The sequence below is a fragment of the Hyla sarda genome, unplaced genomic scaffold (genome assembly GCF_029499605.1).
Source record: "Hyla sarda isolate aHylSar1 unplaced genomic scaffold, aHylSar1.hap1 scaffold_330, whole genome shotgun sequence".
NCBI classification, from domain to species: Eukaryota; Metazoa; Chordata; class Amphibia; order Anura; family Hylidae; genus Hyla; species Hyla sarda.
In genome coordinates this window covers 216543-241423 of record NW_026610043.1, presented here as the reverse complement: position 1 = coordinate 241423, position 24881 = coordinate 216543, and the positions used below count along the sequence as shown (strand labels likewise).

Sequence of the window (24881 nt, the reverse complement as noted above, 5' to 3'; positions counted from 1 at the left end):
TCCATATACATTTTTTTTTCTTCATGCTTCTTTCTTCATCCTTTTTTCTTTCTGTCATTCAGACTTTCATTCATTCGATCTCTCTCACTCACTTGCTTTAACTCATTTGTTCTCACTCACTCACTCACTCACTCAATCACTCACTCACTCATTCACTCTCACTCACTCTCACTCTCTCACTCACTCGCTCACTAAGTCAGTCTCTCTCTCTCTCTCTCTTTTTCTTTTTATATATATTTTTTTCCGTCTTCTTCTTCTTCTTCTTCTTCAGACCCTGTCATAGCACTAATGCCTTTCCAATACCACCAGCAGATGGAGACACTCCATTGCAACATTGGTTGTGAGCAGCAGTTTCTAAAAACAAATGCCTCATGGCGGATTTCCCATTCATCAATGGATGGTAAATTTTGTTTTTATCATTCACTGACCACAGAAACCAATGCATGGTCAAGCAACAGCAATGACACACCCTTGTGTATAGGCATGAGACCCTCATGTCATTTAACAGGATTCAGCACCACCCACAAGACAGCTACCTGTCATGTCATGTCAAACCTGCACAGGTGTGCTAGATTATTATTATTTAGTTTTATTTTATTTTTTTACACCAATCAGTGTGCAAACATGGTCATTAAAACGCTAAATGAATAGACGTTCATAAACCAGTCAGTGCAACTCATCATTTTGGTCTCCAATTCTCAAACTCAAATTCTCACCCACGGAGGATTAAATGAGAATCTTTCTTGTTTAACACTGGAATGGGGTGGTGCACTGTTCACTACCCGAAGATACTGCCACATCGGGTCAATGCATAGGGCGACAGAAGCAAGCTTCCAAATCAGCTCCCTTTCTCAAAAATCCATTTAATTTATGGTCCCCAGATAGGGAACGTATGTATCAGTATGTGCTCACAAGTCACCCAAGTGCAAGTATTCACACAAAAAAAAAAACGTGCCTCAGGATGCGATCTGTCGCAAGATCCTTTCTTTTTTTACACTTGATCTAAGCCAAAAGGCCTAGAGGGGATAACCGGGAAAAGGGTGGACCCAACCATGTCCCCTTCATGAGCACTCACATTACTCATAGGAATGGAAGGAAGGCTGGCAGCCAACCAGACTCCCATACACTCTCTGGGTGGGTGGCAGTCAGCCACCCATACATACATACATACAGCACAGGCTAAACCCACATCATCACTTAAAAAAAGGACAGGCGACCATTGCACTCTGATGGAGCATTTAGCAATGCAATCCATAGCCTGGCTTTTGCCTGAACCCCCATCACTCCTCCTCTTGCATATAAGACAATATTTCAGATCTGCATATGAAAACAACACGCCTACCTTTGTTGCACATAGCTGCCTGCCTGTCTCTAGTTACCCCACTGGCTGTAGCTGCGTCCCTTCCGACATGGAATAACACCAACTGTAACGATAAACTGAAAATTAACAGTATAAACCTGCATCATTTTGGACTCTGGTATTTGCTGAATCCGGGTGACCTGACAATCGATGGTGGTGCCGCTGGTGATTCTGGCCTTCTTGGAATCTGTTGGGCCTATGTGTTAGCTCACACATCACTTGGGTATCCATGGTAACTACCACAACATGGTCATCTGCAGTTTACATCTAGCCCGTGGCATTGAATGGCATTTTAAAAGTGCTAAGGGTCCTGGTGCAATAATCCTCCCATGAGGATCAGCCTCAACGGCTTTGTAGATTGCACTCATGTCAGCAACTCCATATACATTTTTTTTTCTTCATGCTTCTTTCTTCATCCTTTTTTCTTTCTGTCATTCAGACTTTCATTCATTCGATCTCTCTCACTCACTTGCTTTAACTCATTTGTTCTCACTCACTCACTCACTCAATCACTCACTCACTCATTCACTCTCACTCACTCTCACTCTCTCACTCACTCGCTCACTAAGTCAGTCTCTCTCTCTCTCTCTCTTTTTCTTTTTATATATATTTTTTTTTTCCGTCTTCTTCTTCTTCTTCAGACCCTGTCATAGCACTAATGCCTTTCCAATACCACCAGCAGATGGAGACACTCCATTGCAACATTGGTTGTGAGCAGCAGTTTCTAAAAACAAATGCCTCATGGCGGATTTCCCATCCATCAATGGATGGTAAATTTTGTTTTTATCATTCACTGACCACAGAAACCAATGCATGGTCAAGCAACAGCAATGACACACCCTTGTGTATAGGCATGAGACCCTCATGTCATTTAACAGGATTCAGCACCACCCACAAGACAGCTACCTGTCATGTCATGTCAAACCTGCACAGGTGTGCTAGATTATTATTATTTAGTTTTATTTTATTTTTTTACACCAATCAGTGTGCAAACATGGTCATTAAAACGCTAAATGAATAGACGTTCATAAACCAGTCAGTGCAACTCATCATTTTGGTCTCCAATTCTCAAACTCAAATTCTCACCCACGGAGGATTAAATGAGAATTTTTCTTGTTTAACACTGGAATGGGGTGGTGCACTGTTCACTACCCGAAGATACTGCCACATCGGGTCAATGCATAGGGCGACAGAAGCAAGCTTCCAAATCAGCTCCCTTTCTCAAAAATCCATTTAATTTATGGTCCCCAGATAGGGAACGTATGTATCAGTATGTGCTCACAAGTCACCCAAGTGCAAGTATTCACACAAAAAAAAACGTGCCTCAGGATGCGATCTGTCGCAAGATCCTTTCTTTTTTTACACTTGATCTAAGCCAAAAGGCCTAGAGGGGATAACCGGGAAAGGGGTGGACCCAACCATGTCCCCTTCATGAGCACTCACATTACTCATAGGAATGGAAGGAAGGCTGGCAGCCAACCAGACTCCCATACACTCTCTGGGTGGGTGGCAGTCAGCCACCCATACATACATACAGCACAGGCTAAACCCACATCATCACTTAAAAAAAGGACAGGCGACCATTGCACTCTGATGGAGCATTTAGCAATGCAATCCATAGCCTGGCTTTTGCCTGAACCCCCATCACTCCTCCTCTTGCATATAAGACAATATTTCAGATCTGCATATGAAAACAACACGCCTACCTTTGTTGCACATAGCTGCCTGCCTGTCTCTAGTTACCCCACTGGCTGTAGCTGCGTCCCTTCCGACATGGAATAACACCAACTGTAACGATAAACTGAAAATTAACAGTATAAACCTGCATCATTTTGGACTCTGGTATTTGCTGAATCCGGGTGACCTGACAATCGATGGTGGTGCCGCTGGTGATTCTGGCCTTCTTGGAATCTGTTGGGCCTATGTGTTAGCTCACACATCACTTGGGTATCCATGGTAACTACCACAACATGGTCATCTGCAGTTTACATCTAGCCCGTGGCATTGAATGGCATTTTAAAAGTGCTAAGGGTCCTGGTGCAATAATCCTCCCATGAGGATCAGCCTCAACGGCTTTGTAGATTGCACTCATGTCAGCAACTCCATATACATTTTTTTTTCTTCATGCTTCTTTCTTCATCCTTTTTTCTTTCTGTCATTCAGACTTTCATTCATTCGATCTCTCTCACTCACTTGCTTTAACTCATTTGTTCTCACTCACTCACTCACTCACTCAATCACTCACTCATTCACTCTCACTCACTCTCACTCTCTCACTCACTCGCTCACTAAGTCAGTCTCTCTCTCTCTCTCTCTTTTTCTTTTTATATATATTTTTTTCCGTCTTCTTCTTCTTCTTCTTCTTCTTCAGACCCTGTCATAGCACTAATGCCTTTCCAATACCACCAGCAGATGGAGACACTCCATTGCAACATTGGTTGTGAGCAGCAGTTTCTAAAAACAAATGCCTCATGGCGGATTTCCCATCCATCAATGGATGGTAAATTTTGTTTTTATCATTCACTGACCACAGAAACCAATGCATGGTCAAGCAACAGCAATGACACACCCTTGTGTATAGGCATGAGACCCTCATGTCATTTAACAGGATTCAGCACCACCCACAAGACAGCTACCTGTCATGTCATGTCAAACCTGCACAGGTGTGCTAGATTATTATTATTTAGTTTTATTTTATTTTTTTACACCAATCAGTGTGCAAACATGGTCATTAAAACGCTAAATGAATAGACGTTCATAAACCAGTCAGTGCAACTCATCATTTTGGTCTCCAATTCTCAAACTCAAATTCTCACCCACGGAGGATTAAATGAGAATCTTTCTTGTTTAACACTGGAATGGGGTGGTGCACTGTTCACTACCCGAAGATACTGCCACATCGGGTCAATGCATAGGGCGACAGAAGCAAGCTTCCAAATCAGCTCCCTTTCTCAAAAATCCATTTAATTTATGGTCCCCAGATAGGGAACGTATGTATCAGTATGTGCTCACAAGTCACCCAAGTGCAAGTAATCACACAAAAAAAAAAACGTGCCTCAGGATGCGATCTGTCGCAAGATCCTTTCTTTTTTTACACTTGATCTAAGCCAAAAGGCCTAGAGGGGATAACCGGGAAAGGGGTGGACCCAACCATGTCCCCTTCATGAGCACTCACATTACTCATAGGAATGGAAGGAAGGCTGGCAGCCAACCAGACTCCCATACACTCTCTGGGTGGGTGGCAGTCAGCCACCCATACATACATACAGCACAGGCTAAACCCACATCATCACTTAAAAAAAGGACAGGCGACCATTGCACTCTGATGGAGCATTTAGCAATGCAATCCATAGCCTGGCTTTTGCCTGAACCCCCATCACTCCTCCTCTTGCATATAAGACAATATTTCAGATCTGCATATGAAAACAACACGCCTACCTTTGTTGCACATAGCTGCCTGCCTGTCTCTAGTTACCCCACTGGCTGTAGCTGCGTCCCTTCCGACATGGAATAACACCAACTGTAACGATAAACTGAAAATTAACAGTATAAACCTGCATCATTTTGGACTCTGGTATTTGCTGAATCCGGGTGACCTGACAATCGATGGTGGTGCCGCTGGTGATTCTGGCCTTCATGGAATCTGTTGGGCCTATGTGTTAGCTCACACATCACTTGGGTATCCATGGTAACTACCACAACATGGTCATCTGCAGTTTACATCTAGCCCGTGGCATTGAATGGCATTTTAAAAGTGCTAAGGGTCCTGGTGCAATAATCCTCCCATGAGGATCAGCCTCAACGGCTTTGTAGATTGCACTCATGTCAGCAACTCCATATACATTTTTTTTTCTTCATGCTTCTTTCTTCATCCTTTTTTCTTTCTGTCATTCAGACTTTCATTCATTCGATCTCTCTCACTCACTTGCTTTAACTCATTTGTTCTCACTCACTCACTCACTCAATCACTCACTCATTCACTCTCACTCACTCTCACTCTCTCACTCACTCGCTCACTAAGTCAGTCTCTCTCTCTCTCTCTTTTTCTTTTTATATATATTTTTTTCCGTCTTCTTCTTCTTCTTCTTCTTCTTCAGACCCTGTCATAGCACTAATGCCTTTCCAATACCACCAGCAGATGGAGACACTCCATTGCAACATTGGTTGTGAGCAGCAGTTTCTAAAAACAAATGCCTCATGGCGGATTTCCCATCCATCAATGGATGGTAAATTTTGTTTTTATCATTCACTGACCACAGAAACCAATGCATGGTCAAGCAACAGCAATGACACACCCTTGTGTATAGGCATGAGACCCTCATGTCATTTAACAGGATTCAGCACCACCCACAAGACAGCTACCTGTCATGTCATGTCAAACCTGCACAGGTGTGCTAGATTATTATTATTTAGTTTTATTTTATTTTTTTACACCAATCAGTGTGCAAACATGGTCATTAAAACGCTAAATGAATAGACGTTCATAAACCAGTCAGTGCAACTCATCATTTTGGTCTCCAATTCTCAAACTCAAATTCTCACCCACGGAGGATTAAATGAGAATCTTTCTTGTTTAACACTGGAATGGGGTGGTGCACTGTTCACTACCCGAAGATACTGCCACATCGGGTCAATGCATAGGGCGACAGAAGCAAGCTTCCAAATCAGCTCCCTTTCTCAAAAATCCATTTAATTTATGGTCCCCAGATAGGGAACGTATGTATCAGTATGTGCTCACAAGTCACCCAAGTGCAAGTATTCACACAAAAAAAAACGTGCCTCAGGATGCGATCTGTCGCAAGATCCTTTCTTTTTTTACACTTGATCTAAGCCAAAAGGCCTAGAGGGGATAACCGGGAAAGGGGTGGACCCAACCATGTCCCCTTCATGAGCACTCACATTACTCATAGGAATGGAAGGAAGGCTGGCAGCCAACCAGACTCCCATACACTCTCTGGGTGGGTGGCAGTCAGCCACCCATACATACATACATACAGCACAGGCTAAACCCACATCATCACTTAAAAAAAAGACAGGCGACCATTGCACTCTGATGGAGCATTTAGCAATGCAATCCATAGCCTGGCTTTTGCCTGAACCCCCATCACTCCTCCTCTTGCATATAAGACAATATTTCAGATCTGCATATGAAAACAACACGCCTACCTTTGTTGCACATAGCTGCCTGCCTGTCTCTAGTTACCCCACTGGCTGTAGCTGCGTCCCTTCCGACATGGAATAACACCAACTGTAACGATAAACTGAAAATTAACAGTATAAACCTGCATCATTTTGGACTCTGGTATTTGCTGAATCCGGGTGACCTGACAATCGATGGTGGTGCCGCTGGTGATTCTGGCCTTCTTGGAATCTGTTGGGCCTATGTGTTAGCTCACACATCACTTGGGTATCCATGGTAACTACCACAACATGGTCATCTGCAGTTTACATCTAGCCCGTGGCATTGAATGGCATTTTAAAAGTGCTAAGGGTCCTGGTGCAATAATCCTCCCATGAGGATCAGCCTCAACGGCTTTGTAGATTGCACTCATGTCAGCAACTCCATATACATTTTTTTTTCTTCATGCTTCTTTCTTCATCCTTTTTTCTTTCTGTCATTCAGACTTTCATTCATTCGATCTCTCTCACTCACTTGCTTTAACTCATTTGTTCTCACTCACTCACTCACTCACTCAATCACTCACTCACTCATTCACTCTCACTCACTCTCACTCTCTCACTCACTCGCTCACTAAGTCAGTCTCTCTCTCTCTCTCTCTTTTTCTTTTTATATATATTTTTTTCCGTCTTCTTCTTCTTCTTCTTCTTCTTCAGACCCTGTCATAGCACTAATGCCTTTCCAATACCACCAGCAGATGGAGACACTCCATTGCAACATTGGTTGTGAGCAGCAGTTTCTAAAAACAAATGCCTCATGGCGGATTTCCCATCCATCAATGGATGGTAAATTTTGTTTTTATCATTCACTGACCACAGAAACCAATGCATGGTCAAGCAACAGCAATGACACACCCTTGTGTATAGGCATGAGACCCTCATGTCATTTAACAGGATTCAGCACCACCCACAAGACAGCTACCTGTCATGTCATGTCAAACCTGCACAGGTGTGCTAGATTATTATTATTTAGTTTTATTTTATTTTTTTACACCAATCAGTGTGCAAACATGGTCATTAAAACGCTAAATGAATAGACGTTCATAAACCAGTCAGTGCAACTCATCATTTTGGTCTCCAATTCTCAAACTCAAATTCTCACCCACGGAGGATTAAATGAGAATCTTTCTTGTTTAACACTGGAATGGGGTGGTGCACTGTTCACTACCCGAAGATACTGCCACATCGGGTCAATGCATAGGGCGACAGAAGCAAGCTTCCAAATCAGCTCCCTTTCTCAAAAATCCATTTAATTTATGGTCCCCAGATAGGGAACGTATGTATCAGTATGTGCTCACAAGTCACCCAAGTGCAAGTATTCACACAAAAAAAAACGTGCCTCAGGATGCGATCTGTCGCAAGATCCTTTCTTTTTTTACACTTGATCTAAGCCAAAAGGCCTAGAGGGGATAACCGGGAAAGGGGTGGACCCAACCATGTCCCCTTCATGAGCACTCACATTACTCATAGGAATGGAAGGAAGGCTGGCAGCCAACCAGACTCCCATACACTCTCTGGGTGGGTGGCAGTCAGCCACCCATACATACATACATACAGCACAGGCTAAACCCACATCATCACTTAAAAAAAGGACAGGTGACCATTGCACTCTGATGGAGCATTTAGCAATGCAATCCATAGCCTGGCTTTTGCCTGAACCCCCATCACTCCTCCTCTTGCATATAAGACAATATTTCAGATCTGCATATGAAAACAACACGCCTACCTTTGTTGCACATAGCTGCCTGCCTGTCTCTAGTTACCCCACTGGCTGTAGCTGCGTCCCTTCCGACATGGAATAACACCAACTGTAACGATAAACTGAAAATTAACAGTATAAACCTGCATCATTTTGGACTCTGGTATTTGCTGAATCCGGGTGACCTGACAATCGATGGTGGTGCCGCTGGTGATTCTGGCCTTCTTGGAATCTGTTGGGCCTATGTGTTAGCTCACACATCACTTGGGTATCCATGGTAACTACCACAACATGGTCATCTGCAGTTTACATCTAGCCCGTGGCATTGAATGGCATTTTAAAAGTGCTAAGGGTCCTGGTGCAATAATCCTCCCATGAGGATCAGCCTCAACGGCTTTGTAGATTGCACTCATGTCAGCAACTCCATATACATTTTTTTTTCTTCATGCTTCTTTCTTCATCCTTTTTTCTTTCTGTCATTCAGACTTTCATTCATTCGATCTCTCTCACTCACTTGCTTTAACTCATTTGTTCTCACTCACTCACTCACTCACTCAATCACTCACTCACTCATTCACTCTCACTCACTCTCACTCTCTCACTCACTCGCTCACTAAGTCAGTCTCTCTCTCTCTCTCTCTTTTTCTTTTTATATATATTTTTTTCCGTCTTCTTCTTCTTCTTCTTCTTCAGACCCTGTCATAGCACTAATGCCTTTCCAATACCACCAGCAGATGGAGACACTCCATTGCAACATTGGTTGTGAGCAGCAGTTTCTAAAAACAAATGCCTCATGGCGGATTTCCCATCCATCAATGGATGGTAAATTTTGTTTTTATCATTCACTGACCACAGAAACCAATGCATGGTCAAGCAACAGCAATGACACACCCTTGTGTATAGGCATGAGACCCTCATGTCATTTAACAGGATTCAGCACCACCCACAAGACAGCTACCTGTCATGTCATGTCAAACCTGCACAGGTGTGCTAGATTATTATTATTTAGTTTTATTTTATTTTTTTACTCCAATCAGTGTGCAAACATGGTCATTAAAACGCTAAATGAATAGACGTTCATAAACCAGTCAGTGCAACTCATCATTTTGGTCTCCAATTCTCAAACTCAAATTCTCACCCACGGAGGATTAAATGAGAATCTTTCTTGTTTAACACTGGAATGGGGTGGTGCACTGTTCACTACCCGAAGATACTGCCACATCGGGTCAATGCATAGGGCGACAGAAGCAAGCTTCCAAATCAGCTCCCTTTCTCAAAAATCCATTTAATTTATGGTCCCCAGATAGGGAACGTATGTATCAGTATGTGCTCACAAGTCACCCAAGTGCAAGTATTCACACAAAAAAAAACGTGCCTCAGGATGCGATCTGTCGCAAGATCCTTTCTTTTTTTACACTTGATCTAAGCCAAAAGGCCTAGAGGGGATAACCGGGAAAGGGGTGGACCCAACCATGTCCCCTTCATGAGCACTCACATTACTCATAGGAATGGAAGGAAGGCTGGCAGCCAACCAGACTCCCATACACTCTCTGGGTGGGTGGCAGTCAGCCACCCATACATACATACATACAGCACAGGCTAAACCCACATCATCACTTAAAAAAAGGACAGGTGACCATTGCACTCTGATGGAGCATTTAGCAATGCAATCCATAGCCTGGCTTTTGCCTGAACCCCCATCACTCCTCCTCTTGCATATAAGACAATATTTCAGATCTGCATATGAAAACAACACGCCTACCTTTGTTGCACATAGCTGCCTGCCTGTCTCTAGTTACCCCACTGGCTGTAGCTGCGTCCCTTCCGACATGGAATAACACCAACTGTAACGATAAACTGAAAATTAACAGTATAAACCTGCATCATTTTGGACTCTGGTATTTGCTGAATCCGGGTGACCTGACAATCGATGGTGGTGCCGCTGGTGATTCTGGCCTTCTTGGAATCTGTTGGGCCTATGTGTTAGCTCACACATCACTTGGGTATCCATGGTAACTACCACAACATGGTCATCTGCAGTTTACATCTAGCCCGTGGCATTGAATGGCATTTTAAAAGTGCTAAGGGTCCTGGTGCAATAATCCTCCCATGAGGATCAGCCTCAACGGCTTTGTAGATTGCACTCATGTCAGCAACTCCATATACATTTTTTTTTCTTCATGCTTCTTTCTTCATCCTTTTTTCTTTCTGTCATTCAGACTTTCATTCATTCGATCTCTCTCACTCACTTGCTTTAACTCATTTGTTCTCACTCACTCACTCACTCACTCAATCACTCACTCACTCATTCACTCTCACTCACTCTCACTCTCTCACTCACTCGCTCACTAAGTCAGTCTCTCTCTCTCTCTCTCTTTTTCTTTTTATATATATTTTTTTCCGTCTTCTTCTTCTTCTTCTTCTTCTTCTTCAGACCCTGTCATAGCACTAATGCCTTTCCAATACCACCAGCAGATGGAGACACTCCATTGCAACATTGGTTGTGAGCAGCAGTTTCTAAAAACAAATGCCTCATGGCGGATTTCCCATCCATCAATGGATGGTAAATTTTGTTTTTATCATTCACTGACCACAGAAACCAATGCATGGTCAAGCAACAGCAATGACACACCCTTGTGTATAGGCATGAGACCCTCATGTCATTTAACAGGATTCAGCACCACCCACAAGACAGCTACCTGTCATGTCATGTCAAACCTGCACAGGTGTGCTAGATTATTATTATTTAGTTTTATTTTATTTTTTTACTCCAATCAGTGTGCAAACATGGTCATTAAAACGCTAAATGAATAGACGTTCATAAACCAGTCAGTGCAACTCATCATTTTGGTCTCCAATTCTCAAACTCAAATTCTCACCCACGGAGGATTAAATGAGAATCTTTCTTGTTTAACACTGGAATGGGGTGGTGCACTGTTCACTACCCGAAGATACTGCCACATCGGGTCAATGCATAGGGCGACAGAAGCAAGCTTCCAAATCAGCTCCCTTTCTCAAAAATCCATTTAATTTATGGTCCCCAGATAGGGAACGTATGTATCAGTATGTGCTCACAAGTCACCCAAGTGCAAGTATTCACACAAAAAAAAACGTGCCTCAGGATGCGATCTGTCGCAAGATCCTTTCTTTTTTTACACTTGATCTAAGCCAAAAGGCCTAGAGGGGATAACCGGGAAAGGGGTGGACCCAACCATGTCCCCTTCATGAGCACTCACATTACTCATAGGAATGGAAGGAAGGCTGGCAGCCAACCAGACTCCCATACACTCTCTGGGTGGGTGGCAGTCAGCCACCCATACATACATACATACAGCACAGGCTAAACCCACATCATCACTTAAAAAAAGGACAGGCGACCATTGCACTCTGATGGAGCATTTAGCAATGCAATCCATAGCCTGGCTTTTGCCTGAACCCCCATCACTCCTCCTCTTGCATATAAGACAATATTTCAGATCTGCATATGAAAACAACACGCCTACCTTTGTTGCACATAGCTGCCTGCCTGTCTCTAGTTACCCCACTGGCTGTAGCTGCGTCCCTTCCGACATGGAATAACACCAACTGTAACGATAAACTGAAAATTAACAGTATAAACCTGCATCATTTTGGACTCTGGTATTTGCTGAATCCGGGTGACCTGACAATCGATGGTGGTGCCGCTGGTGATTCTGGCCTTCTTGGAATCTGTTGGGCCTATGTGTTAGCTCACACATCACTTGGGTATCCATGGTAACTACCACAACATGGTCATCTGCAGTTTACATCTAGCCCGTGGCATTGAATGGCATTTTAAAAGTGCTAAGGGTCCTGGTGCAATAATCCTCCCATGAGGATCAGCCTCAACGGCTTTGTAGATTGCACTCATGTCAGCAACTCCATATACATTTTTTTTTCTTCATGCTTCTTTCTTCATCCTTTTTTCTTTCTGTCATTCAGACTTTCATTCATTCGATCTCTCTCACTCACTTGCTTTAACTCATTTGTTCTCACTCACTCACTCACTCAATCACTCACTCACTCATTCACTCTCACTCACTCTCACTCTCTCACTCACTCGCTCACTAAGTCAGTCTCTCTCTCTCTCTCTCTTTTTCTTTTTATATATATTTTTTTCCGTCTTCTTCTTCTTCTTCTTCTTCTTCAGACCCTGTCATAGCACTAATGCCTTTCCAATACCACCAGCAGATGGAGACACTCCATTGCAACATTGGTTGTGAGCAGCAGTTTCTAAAAACAAATGCCTCATGGCGGATTTCCCATCCATCAATGGATGGTAAATTTTGTTTTTATCATTCACTGACCACAGAAACCAATGCATGGTCAAGCAACAGCAATGACACACCCTTGTGTATAGGCATGAGACCCTCATGTCATTTAACAGGATTCAGCACCACCCACAAGACAGCTACCTGTCATGTCATGTCAAACCTGCACAGGTGTGCTAGATTATTATTATTTAGTTTTATTTTATTTTTTTACACCAATCAGTGTGCAAACATGGTCATTAAAACGCTAAATGAATAGACGTTCATAAACCAGTCAGTGCAACTCATCATTTTGGTCTCCAATTCTCAAACTCAAATTCTCACCCACGGAGGATTAAATGAGAATCTTTCTTGTTTAACACTGGAATGGGGTGGTGCACTGTTCACTACCCGAAGATACTGCCACATCGGGTCAATGCATAGGGCGACAGAAGCAAGCTTCCAAATCAGCTCCCTTTCTCAAAAATCCATTTAATTTATGGTCCCCAGATAGGGAACGTATGTATCAGTATGTGCTCACAAGTCACCCAAGTGCAAGTATTCACACAAAAAAAAAACGTGCCTCAGGATGCGATCTGTCGCAAGATCCTTTCTTTTTTTTTACACTTGATCTAAGCCAAAAGGCCTAGAGGGGATAACCGGGAAAGGGGTGGACCCAACCATGTCCCCTTCATGAGCACTCACATTACTCATAGGAATGGAAGGAAGGCTGGCAGCCAACCAGACTCCCATACACTCTCTGGGTGGGTGGCAGTCAGCCACCCATACATACATACATACAGCACAGGCTAAACCCACATCATCACTTAAAAAAAGGACAGGCGACCATTGCACTCTGATGGAGCATTTAGCAATGCAGTCCATAGCCTGGCTTTTGCCTGAACCCCCATCACTCCTCCTCTTGCATATAAGACAATATTTCAGATCTGCATATGAAAACAACACGCCTACCTTTGTTGCACATAGCTGCCTGCCTGTCTCTAGTTACCCCACTGGCTGTAGCTGCGTCTCTTCCGACATGGAATAACACCAACTGTAACGATAAACTGAAAATTAACAGTATAAACCTGCATCATTTTGGACTCTGGTATTTGCTGAATCCGGGTGACCTGACAATCGATGGTGGTGCCGCTGGTGATTCTGGCCTTCTTGGAATCTGTTGGGCCTATGTGTTAGCTCACACATCACTTGGGTATCCATGGTAACTACCACAACATGGTCATCTGCAGTTTACATCTAGCCCGTGGCATTGAATGGCATTTTAAAAGTGCTAAGGGTCCTGGTGCAATAATCCTCCCATGAGGATCAGCCTCAACGGCTTTGTAGATTGCACTCATGTCAGCAACTCTATATACATTTTTTTTTTCTTCATGCTTCTTTCTTCATCCTTTTTTCTTTCTGTCATTCAGACTTTCATTCATTCGATCTCTCTCACTCACTTGCTTTAACTCATTTGTTCTCACTCACTCACTCAATCACTCACTCACTCATTCACTCTCACTCACTCTCACTCTCTCACTCACTCACTCACTAAGTCAGTCTCTCTCTCTCTCTCTCTTTTTCTTTTTATATATATATTTTTCCGTCTTCTTCTTCTTCTTCTTCAGACCCTGTCATAGCACTAATGCCTTTCCAATACCACCAGCAGATGGAGACACTCCATTGCAACATTGGTTGTGAGCAGCAGTTTCTAAAAACAAATGCCTCATGGCGGATTTCCCATCCATCAATGGATGGTAAATTTTGTTTTTATCATTCACTGACCACAGAAACCAATGCATGGTCAAGCAACAGCAATGACACACCCTTGTGTATAGGCATGAGACCCTTATGTCATTTAACAGGATTCAGCACCACCCACAAGACAGCTACCTGTCATGTCATGTCAAACCTGCACAGGTGTGCTAGATTATTATTATTTAGTTTTATTTTATTTTTTTACACCAATCAGTGTGCAAACATGGTCATTAAAACGCTAAATGAATAGACGTTCATAAACCAGTCAGTGCAACTCATCATTTTGGTCTCCAATTCTCAAACTCAAATTCTCACCCACGGAGGATTAAATGAGAATCTTTCTTGTTTAACACTGGAATGGGGTGGTGCACTGTTCACTACCCGAAGATACTGCCACATCGGGTCAATGCATAGGGCGACAGAAGCAAGCTTCCAAATCAGCTCCCTTTCTCAAAAATCCATTTAATTTATGGTCCCCAGATAGGGAATGTATGTATCAGTATGTGCTCACAAGTCACCCAAGTGCAAGTATTCACACAAAAAAAAAACGTGCCTCAGGATGCGATCTGTCGCAAGATCCTTTCTTTTTTTACACTTGATCTAAGCCAAAAGGCCTAGAGGGGATAACCGGGAAAGGGGTGGACCCAAACATGTCCCCTTCATGAGCACTCACATTACTCATAGGAATGGAAGGAAGGCTGGCAGCCAACCAGACTCCCATACACTCTCTGGGTGGGTGGCAGTCAGCCACCCATACATACATACATACAGCACAGGCTAAACCCACATCATCACTTAAAAAAAGGACAGGCGACCATTGCACTCTGATGGAGCATTTAGCAATGCAATCCATAGCCTGGCTTTTGCCTGAACCCCCATCACTCCTCCTCTTGCATATAAGACAATATTTCAGATCTGCATATGAAAACAACACGCCTACCTTTGTTGCACATAGCTGCCTGCCTGTCTCTAGTTACCCCACTGGCTGTAGCTGCGTCCCTTCCGACATGGAATAACACCAACTGTAACGATAAACTGAAAATTAACAGTATAAACCTGCATCATTTTGGACTCTGGTATTTGCTGAATCCGGGTGACCTGACAATCGATGGTGGTGCCGCTGGTGATTCTGGCCTTCTTGGAATCTGTTGGGCCTATGTGTTAGCTCACACATCACTTGGGTATCCATGGTAACTACCACAACATGGTCATCTGCAGTTTACATCTAGCCCGTGGCATTGAATGGCATTTTAAAAGTGCTAAGGGTCCTGGTGCAATAATCCTCCCATGAGGATCAGCCTCAACGGCTTTGTAGATTGCACTCATGTCAGCAACTCCATATACATTTTTTTTTCTTCATGCTTCTTTCTTCATCCTTTTTTCTTTCTGTCATTCAGACTTTCATTCATTCGATCTCTCTCACTCACTTGCTTTAACTCATTTGTTCTCACTCACTCACTCACTCAATCACTCACTCACTCACTCACTCTCACTCACTCTCACTCTCTCACTCACTCGCTCACTAAGTCAGTCTCTCTCTCTCTCTCTCTTTTTCTTTTTATATATATTTTTTTCCGTCTTCTTCTTCTTCTTCTTCAGACCCTGTCATAGCACTAATGCCTTTCCAATACCACCAGCAGATGGAGACACTCCATTGCAACATTGGTTGTGAGCAGCAGTTTCTAAAAACAAATGCCTCATGGCGGATTTCCCATCCATCAATGGATGGTAAATTTTGTTTTTATCATTCACTGACCACAGAAACCAATGCATGGTCAAGCAACAGCAATGACACACCCTTGTGTATAGGCATGAGACCCTCATGTCATTTAACAGGATTCAGCACAACCCACAAGACAGCTACCTGTCATGTCATGTCAAACCTGCACAGGTGTGCTAGATTATTATTATTTAGTTTTATTTTATTTTTTTACACCAATCAGTGTGCAAACATGGTCATTAAAACGCTAAATGAATAGACGTTCATAAACCAGTCAGTGCAACTCATCATTTTGGTCTCCAATTCTCAAACTCAAATTCTCACCCACGGAGGATTAAATGAGAATCTTTCTTGTTTAACACTGGAATGGGGTGGTGCACTGTTCACTACCCGAAGATACTGCCACATCGGGTCAATGCATAGGGCGACAGAAGCAAGCTTCCAAATCAGCTCCCTTTCTCAAAAATCCATTTAATTTATGGTCCCCAGATAGGGAACGTATGTATCAGTATGTGCTCACAAGTCACCCAAGTGCAAGTATTCACACAAAAAAAAACGTGCCTCAGGATGCGATCTGTCGCAAGATCCTTTCTTTTTTTACACTTGATCTAAGCCAAAAGGCCTAGAGGGGATAACCGGGAAAGGGGTGGACCCAACCATGTCCCCTTCATGAGCACTCACATTACTCATAGGAATGGAAGGAAGGCTGGCAGCCAACCAGACTCCCATACACTCTCTGGGTGGGTGGCAGTCAGCCACCCATACATACATACATACAGCACAGGCTAAACCCACATCATCACTTAAAAAAAGGACAGGCGACCATTGCACTCTGATGGAGCATTTAGCAATGCAATCCATAGCCTGGCTTTTGCCTGAACCCCCATCACTCCTCCTCTTGCATATAAGACAATATTTCAGATCTGCATATGAAAACAACACGCCTACCTTTGTTGCACATAGCTGCCTGCCTGTCTCTAGTTACCCCACTGGCTGTAGCTGCGTCCCTTCCGACATGGAATAACACCAACTGTAACGATAAACTGAAAATTAACAGTATAAACCTGCATCATTTTGGACTCTGGTATTTGCTGAATCCGGGTGACCTGACAATCGATGGTGGTGCCGCTGGTGATTCTGGCCTTCTTGGAATCTGTTGGGCCTATGTGTTAGCTCACACATCACTTGGGTATCCATGGTAACTACCACAACATGGTCATCTGCAGTTTACATCTAGCCCGTGGCATTGAATGGCATTTTAAAAGTGCTAAGGGTCCTGGTGCAATAATCCTCCCATGAGGATCAGCCTCAACGGCTTTGTAGATTGCACTCATGTCAGCAACTCCATATACATTTTTTTTTCTTCATGCTTCTTTCTTCATCCTTTTTTCTTTCTGTCATTCAGACTTTCATTCATTCGATCTCTCTCACTCACTTGCTTTAACTCATTTGTTCTCACTCACTCACTCACTCACTCACTCAATCACTCACTCACTCATTCACTCTCACTCACTCTCACTCTCTCACTCACTCGCTCACTAAGTCAGTCTCTCTCTCTCTCTCTCTCTTTTTATATATATTTTTTTCCGTCTTCTTCTTCTTCTTCTTCTTCTTCAGACCCTGTCATAGCACTAATGCCTTTCCAATACCACCAGCAGATGGAGACACTCCATTGCAACATTGGTTGTGAGCAGCAGTTTCTAAAAACAAATGCCTCATGGCGGATTTCCCATCCATCAATGGATGGTAAATTTTGTTTTTATCATTCACTGACCACAGAAACCAATGCATGGTCAAGCAACAGCAATGACACACCCTTGTGTATAGGCATGAGACCCTCATGTCATTTAACAGGATTCAGCACCACCCACAAGACAGCTACCTGTCATGTCATGTCAAACCTGCACAGGTGTGCTAGATTATTATTATTTAGTTTTATTTTATTTTTTTACACCAATCAGTGTGCAAACATGGTCATTAAAACGCTAAATGAATAGACGTTCATAAACCAGTCAGTGCAACTCATCATTTTGGTCTCCAATTCTCAAACTCAAATTCTCACCCACGGAGGATTAAATGAGAATCTTTCTTGTTTAACACTGGAATGGGGTGGTGCACTGTTCACTACCCGAAGATACTGCCACATCGGGTCAATGCATAGGGCGACAGAAGCAAGCTTCCAAATCAGCTCCCTTTCTCAAAAATCCATTTAATTTATGGTCCCCAGATAGGGAACGTATGTATCAGTATGTGCTCACAAGTCACCCAAGTGCAAGTATTCACACAAAAAAAAAAAAACGTGCCTCAGGATGCGATCTGTCGCAAGATCCTTTCTTTTTTTACACTTGATCTAAGCCAAAAGGCCTAGAGGGGATAACCGGGAAAGGGGTGGACCCAACCATGTCCCCTTCATGAGCACTCACATTACTCATAGGAATGGAAGGAAGGCTGGCAGCCAACCAGACTCCCATACACTCTCTGGGTGGGTGGCAGTCAGCCACCCATACATACATACATACAGCACAGGCTAAACCCACATCATCACTTAAAAAAAGGACAGGTGACCATTGCACTCTGATGGAGCATTTAGCAATGCAATCCATAGCCTGGCTTTTGCCTGAACCCCCATCACTCCTCCTCTTGCATATAAGACAATATTTCAGATCTGCATATGAAAACAACACGCCTACCTTTGTTGCACATAGCTGCCTGCCTGTCTCTAGTTACCCCACTGGCTGTAGCTGCGTCCCTTCCGACATGGAATAACACCAACTGTAACGATAAACTGAAAATTAACAGTATAAACCTACATCATTTTGGACTCTGGTATTTGCTGAATCCGGGTGACCTGACAATCGATGGTGGTGCCGCTGGTGATTCTGGCCTTCTTGGAATCTGTTGGGCCTATGTGTTAGCTCACACATCACTTGGGTATCCATGGTAACTACCACAACATGGTCATCTGCAGTTTACATCTAGCCCGTGGCATTGAATGGCATTTTAAAAGTGCTAAGGGTCCTGGTGCAATAATCCTCCCATGAGGATCAGCCTCAACGGCTTTGTAGATTGCACTCATGTCAGCAACTCCATATACATTTTTTTTCTTCATGCTTCTTTCTTCATCCTTTTTTCTTTCTGTCATTCAGACTTTCATTCATTCGATCTCTCTCACTCACTTGCTTTAACTCATTTGTTCTCACTCACTCACTCACTCACTCAATCACTCACTCACTCATTCACTCTCACTCACTCTCACTCTCTCACTCACTCGCTCACTAAGTCAGTCTCTCTCTCTCTCTCTCTTTTTCTTTTTATATATATTTTTTTCCGTCTTCTTCTTCTTCTTCTTCAGACCCTGTCATAGCACTAATGCCTTTCCAATACCACCAGCAGATGGAGACACTCCATTGCAACATTGGTTGTGAGCAGCAGTTTCTAAAAACAAATGCCTCATGGCGGATTTCCCATCCATCAATGGATGGTAAATTTTGTTTTTATCATTCACTGACCACAGAAACCAATGCATGGTCAAGCAACAGCAATGACACACCCTTGTGTATAGGCATGAGACCCTCATGTCATTTAACAGGATTCAGCACCACCCACAAGACAGCTACCTGTCATGTCATGTCAAACCTGCACAGGTGTGCTAGATTATTATTATTTAGTTTTATTTTATTTTTTTACACCAATCAGTGTGCAAACATGGTCATTAAAACGCTAAATGAATAGACGTTCATAAACCAGTCAGTGCAACTCATCATTTTGGTCTCCAATTCTCAAACTCGAATTCTCACCCACGGAGGATTAAATGAGAATCTTTCTTGTTTAACACTGGAATGGGGTGGTGCACTGTTCACTACCCGAAGATACTGCCACATCGGGTCAATGCATAGGGCGACAGAAGCAAGCTTCCAAATCAGCTCCCTTTCTCAAAAATCCATTTAATTTATGGTCCCCAGATAGGGAACGTATGTATCAGTATGTGCTCACAAGTCACCCAAGTGCAAGTATTCACACAAAAAAAAACGTGCCTCAGGATGCGATCTGTCGCAAGATCCTTTCTTTTTTTACACTTGATCTAAGCCAAAAGGCCTAGAGGGGATAACCGGGAAAGGGGTGGACCCAACCATGTCCCCTTCATGAGCACTCACATTACTCATAGGAATGGAAGGAAGGCTGGCAGCCAACCAGACTCCCATACACTCTCTGGGTGGGTGGCAGTCAGCCACCCATACATACATACATACAGCACAGGCTAAACCCACATCATCACTTAAAAAAAGGACAGGCGACCATTGCACTCTGATGGAGCATTTAGCAATGCAATCCATAGCCTGGCTTTTGCCTGAACCCCCATCACTCCTCCTCTTGCATATAAGACAATATTTCAGATCTGCATATGAAAACAACACGCCTACCTTTGTTGCACATAGCTGCCTGCCTGTCTCTAGTTACCCCACTGGCTGTAGCTGCGTCCCTTCCGACATGGAATAACACCAACTGTAACGATAAACTGAAAATTAACACTATAAACCTGCATCATTTTGGACTCTGGTATTTGCTGAATCCGGGTGACCTGACAATCGATGGTGGTGCCGCTGGTGATTCTGGCCTTCTTGGAATCTGTTGGGCCTATGTGTTAGCTCACACATCACTTGGGTATCCATGGTAACTACCACAACATGGTCATCTGCAGTTTACATCTAGCCCGTGGCATTGAATGGCATTTTAAAAGTGCTAAGGGTCCTGGTGCAATAATCCTCCCATGAGGATCAGCCTCAACGGCTTTGTAGATTGCACTCATGTCAGCAACTCCATATACATTTTTTTTTCTTCATGCTTCTTTCTTCATCCTTTTTTCTTTCTGTCATTCAGACTTTCATTCATTCGATCTCTCTCACTCACTTGCTTTAACTCATTTGTTCTCACTCACTCACTCACTCAATCACTCACTCACTCATTCACTCTCACTCACTCTCACTCTCTCACTCACTCGCTCACTAAGTCAGTCTCTCTCTCTCTCTCTTTTTCTTTTTATATATATTTTTTTCCGTCTTCTTCTTCTTCTTCTTCTTCTTCTTCAGACCCTGTCATAGCACTAATGCCTTTCCAATACCACCAGCAGATGGAGACACTCCATTGCAACATTGGTTGTGAGCAGCAGTTTCTAAAAACAAATGCCTCATGGCGGATTTCCCATCCATCAATGGATGGTAAATTTTGTTTTTATCATTCACTGACCACAGAAACCAATGCATGGTCAAGCAACAGCAATGACACACCCTTGTGTATAGGCATGAGACCCTCATGTCATTTAACAGGATTCAGCACCACCCACAAGACAGCTACCTGTCATGTCATGTCAAACCTGCACAGGTGTGCTAGATTATTATTATTTAGTTTTATTTTATTTTTTTACACCAATCAGTGTGCAAACATGGTCATTAAAACGCTAAATGAATAGACGTTCATAAACCAGTCAGTGCAACTCATCATTTTGGTCTCCAATTCTCAAACTCAAATTCTCACCCACGGAGGATTAAATGAGAATCTTTCTTGTTTAACACTGGAATGGGGTGGTGCACTGTTCACTACCCGAAGATACTGCCACATCGGGTCAATGCATAGGGCGACAGAAGCAAGCTTCCAAATCAGCTCCCTTTCTCAAAAATCCATTTAATTTATGGTCCCCAGATAGGGAACGTATGTATCAGTATGTGCTCACAAGTCACCCAAGTGCAAGTATTCACACAAAAAAAAAACGTGCCTCAGGATGCGATCTGTCGCAAGATCCTTTCTTTTTTTACACTTGATCTAAGCCAAAAGGCCTAGAGGGGATAACCGGGAAAGGGGTGGACCCAACCATGTCCCCTTCATGAGCACTCACATTACTCATAGGAATGGAAGGAAGGCTGGCAGCCAACCAGACTCCCATACACTCTCTGGGTGGGTGGCAGTCAGCCACCCATACATACATACATACAGCACAGGCTAAACCCACATCATCACTTAAAAAAAAGGACAGGCGACCATTGCACTCTGATGGAGCATTTAGCAATGCAATCCATAGCCTGGCTTTTGCCTGAACCCCCATCACTCCTCCTCTTGCATATAAGACAATATTTCAGATTTGCATATGAAAACAACACGCCTACCTTTGTTGCACATAGCTGCCTGCCTGTCTCTAGTTACCCCACTGGCTGTAGCTGCGTCCCTTCCGACATGGAATAACACCAACTGTAACGATAAACTGAAAATTAACAGTATAGACCTGCATCATTTTGGACTCTGGTATTTGCTGAATCTGGGTGACCTGACAATCGATGGTGGTGCCGCTGGTGATTCTGGCCTTCTTGGAATCTGTTGGGCCTATGTGTTAGCTCACACATCACTTGGGTATCCATGGTAACTACCACAACATGGTCATCTGCAGTTTACATCTAGCCCGTGGCATTGAATGGCATTTTAAAAGTGCTAAGGGTCCTGGTGCAATAATCCTCCCATGAGGATCAGCCTCAACGGCTTTGTAGATTGCACTCATGTCAGCAACTCCATATACATTTTTTTTTCTTCATGCTTCTTTCTTCATCCTTTTTTCTTTCTGTCATTCAGACTTTCATTCATTCGATCTCTCTCACTCACTTGCTTTAACTCATTTGTTCTCACTCACTCACTCACTCAATCACTCACTCACTCATTCACTCTCACTCACTCTCACTCTCTCACTCACTCGCTCACTAAGTCAGTCTCTCTCTCTCTCTCTCTTTTTCTTTTTATATATATTTTTTTCCGTCTTCTTCTTCTTCTTCTTCAGACCCTGTCATAGCACTAATGCCTTTCCAATACCACCAGCAGATGGAGACACTCCATTGCAACATTGGTTGTGAGCAGCAGTTTCTAAAAACAAATGCCTCATGGCGGATTTCCCATCCATCAATGGATGGTAAATTTTGTTTTTATCATTCACTGACCACAGAAACCAATGCATGGTCAAGCAACAGCAATGACACACCCTTGTGTATAGGCATGAGACCCTCATGTCATTTAACAGGATTCAGCACCACCCACAAGACAGCTACCTGTCATGTCATGTCAAACCTGCACAGGTGTGCTAGATTATTATTATTTAGTTTTATTTTATTTTTTTACACCAATCAGTGTGCAAACATGGTCATTAAAACGCTAAATGAATAGACGTTCATAAACCAGTCAGTGCAACTCATCATTTTGGTCTCCAATTCTCAAACTCGAATTCTCACCCACGGAGGATTAAATGAGAATCTTTCTTGTTTAACACTGGAATGGGGTGGTGCACTGTTCACTACCCGAAGATACTGCCACATCGGGTCAATGCATAGGGCGACAGAAGCAAGCTTCCAAATCAGCTCCCTTTCTCAAAAATCCATTTAATTTATGGTCCCCAGATAGGGAACGTATGTATCAGTATGTGCTCACAAGTCACCCAAGTGCAAGTATTCACACAAAAAAAAACGTGCCTCAGGATGCGATCTGTCGCAAGATCCTTTCTTTTTTTACACTTGATCTAAGCCAAAAGGCCTAGAGGGGATAACCGGGAAAGGGGTGGACCCAACCATGTCCCCTTCATGAGCACTCACATTACTCATAGGACTGGAAGGAAGGCTGGCAGCCAACCAGACTCCCATACACTCTCTGGGTGGGTGGCAGTCAGCCACCCATACATACATACATACAGCACAGGCTAAACCCACATCATCACTTAAAAAAAGGACAGGCGACCATTGCACTCTGATGGAGCATTTAGCAATGCAATCCATAGCCTGGCTTTTGCCTGAACCCCCATCACTCCTCCTCTTGCATATAAGACAATATTTCAGATCTGCATATGAAAACAACACGCCTACCTTTGTTGCACATAGCTGCCTGCCTGTCTCTAGTTACCCCACTGGCTGTAGCTGCGTCCCTTCCGACATGGAATAACACCAACTGTAACGATAAACTGAAAATTAACAGTATAAACCTGCATCATTTTAGACTCTGGTATTTGCTGAATCCGGGTGACCTGACAATCGATGGTGGTGCCGCTGGTGATTCTGGCCTTCTTGGAATCTGTTGGGCCTATGTGTTAGCTCACACATCACTTGGGTATCCATGGTAACTACCACAACATGGTCATCTGCAGTTTACATCTAGCCCGTGGCATTGAATGGCATTTTAAAAGTGCTAAGGGTCCTGGTGCAATAATCCTCCCATGAGGATCAGCCTCAACGGCTTTGTAGATTGCACTCATGTCAGCAACTCCATATACATTTTTTTTTCTTCATGCTTCTTTCTTCATCCTTTTTTCTTTCTGTCATTCAGACTTTCATTCATTCGATCTCTCTCACTCACTTGCTTTAACTCATTTGTTCTCACTCACTCACTCACTCACTCAATCACTCACTCACTCATTCACTCTCACTCACTCTCACTCTCTCACTCACTCGCTCACTAAGTCAGTCTCTCTCTCTCTCTCTCTTTTTCTTTTTATATATATTTTTTTCCGTCTTCTTCTTCTTCTTCTTCTTCTTCAGACCCTGTCATAGCACTAATGCCTTTCCAATACCACCAGCAGATGGAGACACTCCATTGCAACATTGGTTGTGAGCAGCAGTTTCTAAAAACAAATGCCTCATGGCGGATTTCCCATCCATCAATGGATGGTAAATTTTGTTTTTATCATTCACTGACCACAGAAACCAATGCATGGTCAAGCAACAGCAATGACACACCCTTGTGTATAGGCATGAGACCCTCATGTCATTTAACAGGATTCAGCACCACCCACAAGACAGCTACCTGTCATGTCATGTCAAACCTGCACAGGTGTGCTAGATTATTATTATTTAGTTTTATTTTATTTTTTTACACCAATCA

At 43.2% G+C, this 24881-nt stretch overlaps 14 pseudogenes; all 14 read right to left on the bottom strand.

The window, feature by feature from the left end:
- Window positions 1-761: 761 nt before the first annotated feature.
- On the bottom strand, window positions 762-1027 carry LOC130330181 (U2 spliceosomal RNA; annotated as a pseudogene).
- A 1464-nt stretch (window positions 1028-2491) lies between these two features.
- Window positions 2492-2755, bottom strand: LOC130330112 (U2 spliceosomal RNA; annotated as a pseudogene).
- Window positions 2756-4221: 1466 nt separating this feature from the next.
- Window positions 4222-4487, bottom strand: LOC130330175 (U2 spliceosomal RNA; annotated as a pseudogene).
- A 1460-nt stretch (window positions 4488-5947) lies between these two features.
- LOC130330111 (U2 spliceosomal RNA) lies at window positions 5948-6211 on the bottom strand (annotated as a pseudogene).
- A 1474-nt stretch (window positions 6212-7685) lies between these two features.
- On the bottom strand, window positions 7686-7949 carry LOC130330109 (U2 spliceosomal RNA; annotated as a pseudogene).
- A 1471-nt stretch (window positions 7950-9420) lies between these two features.
- Window positions 9421-9684, bottom strand: LOC130330108 (U2 spliceosomal RNA; annotated as a pseudogene).
- A 1477-nt stretch (window positions 9685-11161) lies between these two features.
- LOC130330107 (U2 spliceosomal RNA) lies at window positions 11162-11425 on the bottom strand (annotated as a pseudogene).
- A 1470-nt stretch (window positions 11426-12895) lies between these two features.
- LOC130330201 (U2 spliceosomal RNA) lies at window positions 12896-13162 on the bottom strand (annotated as a pseudogene).
- A 1461-nt stretch (window positions 13163-14623) lies between these two features.
- Window positions 14624-14888, bottom strand: LOC130330207 (U2 spliceosomal RNA; annotated as a pseudogene).
- Window positions 14889-16352: 1464 nt separating this feature from the next.
- Window positions 16353-16616, bottom strand: LOC130330106 (U2 spliceosomal RNA; annotated as a pseudogene).
- A 1474-nt stretch (window positions 16617-18090) lies between these two features.
- On the bottom strand, window positions 18091-18358 carry LOC130330190 (U2 spliceosomal RNA; annotated as a pseudogene).
- Window positions 18359-19825: 1467 nt separating this feature from the next.
- LOC130330104 (U2 spliceosomal RNA) lies at window positions 19826-20089 on the bottom strand (annotated as a pseudogene).
- Window positions 20090-21560: 1471 nt separating this feature from the next.
- On the bottom strand, window positions 21561-21825 carry LOC130330169 (U2 spliceosomal RNA; annotated as a pseudogene).
- Window positions 21826-23290: 1465 nt separating this feature from the next.
- Window positions 23291-23554, bottom strand: LOC130330103 (U2 spliceosomal RNA; annotated as a pseudogene).
- Between the last annotated feature and the right edge of the window lie 1327 nt (window positions 23555-24881).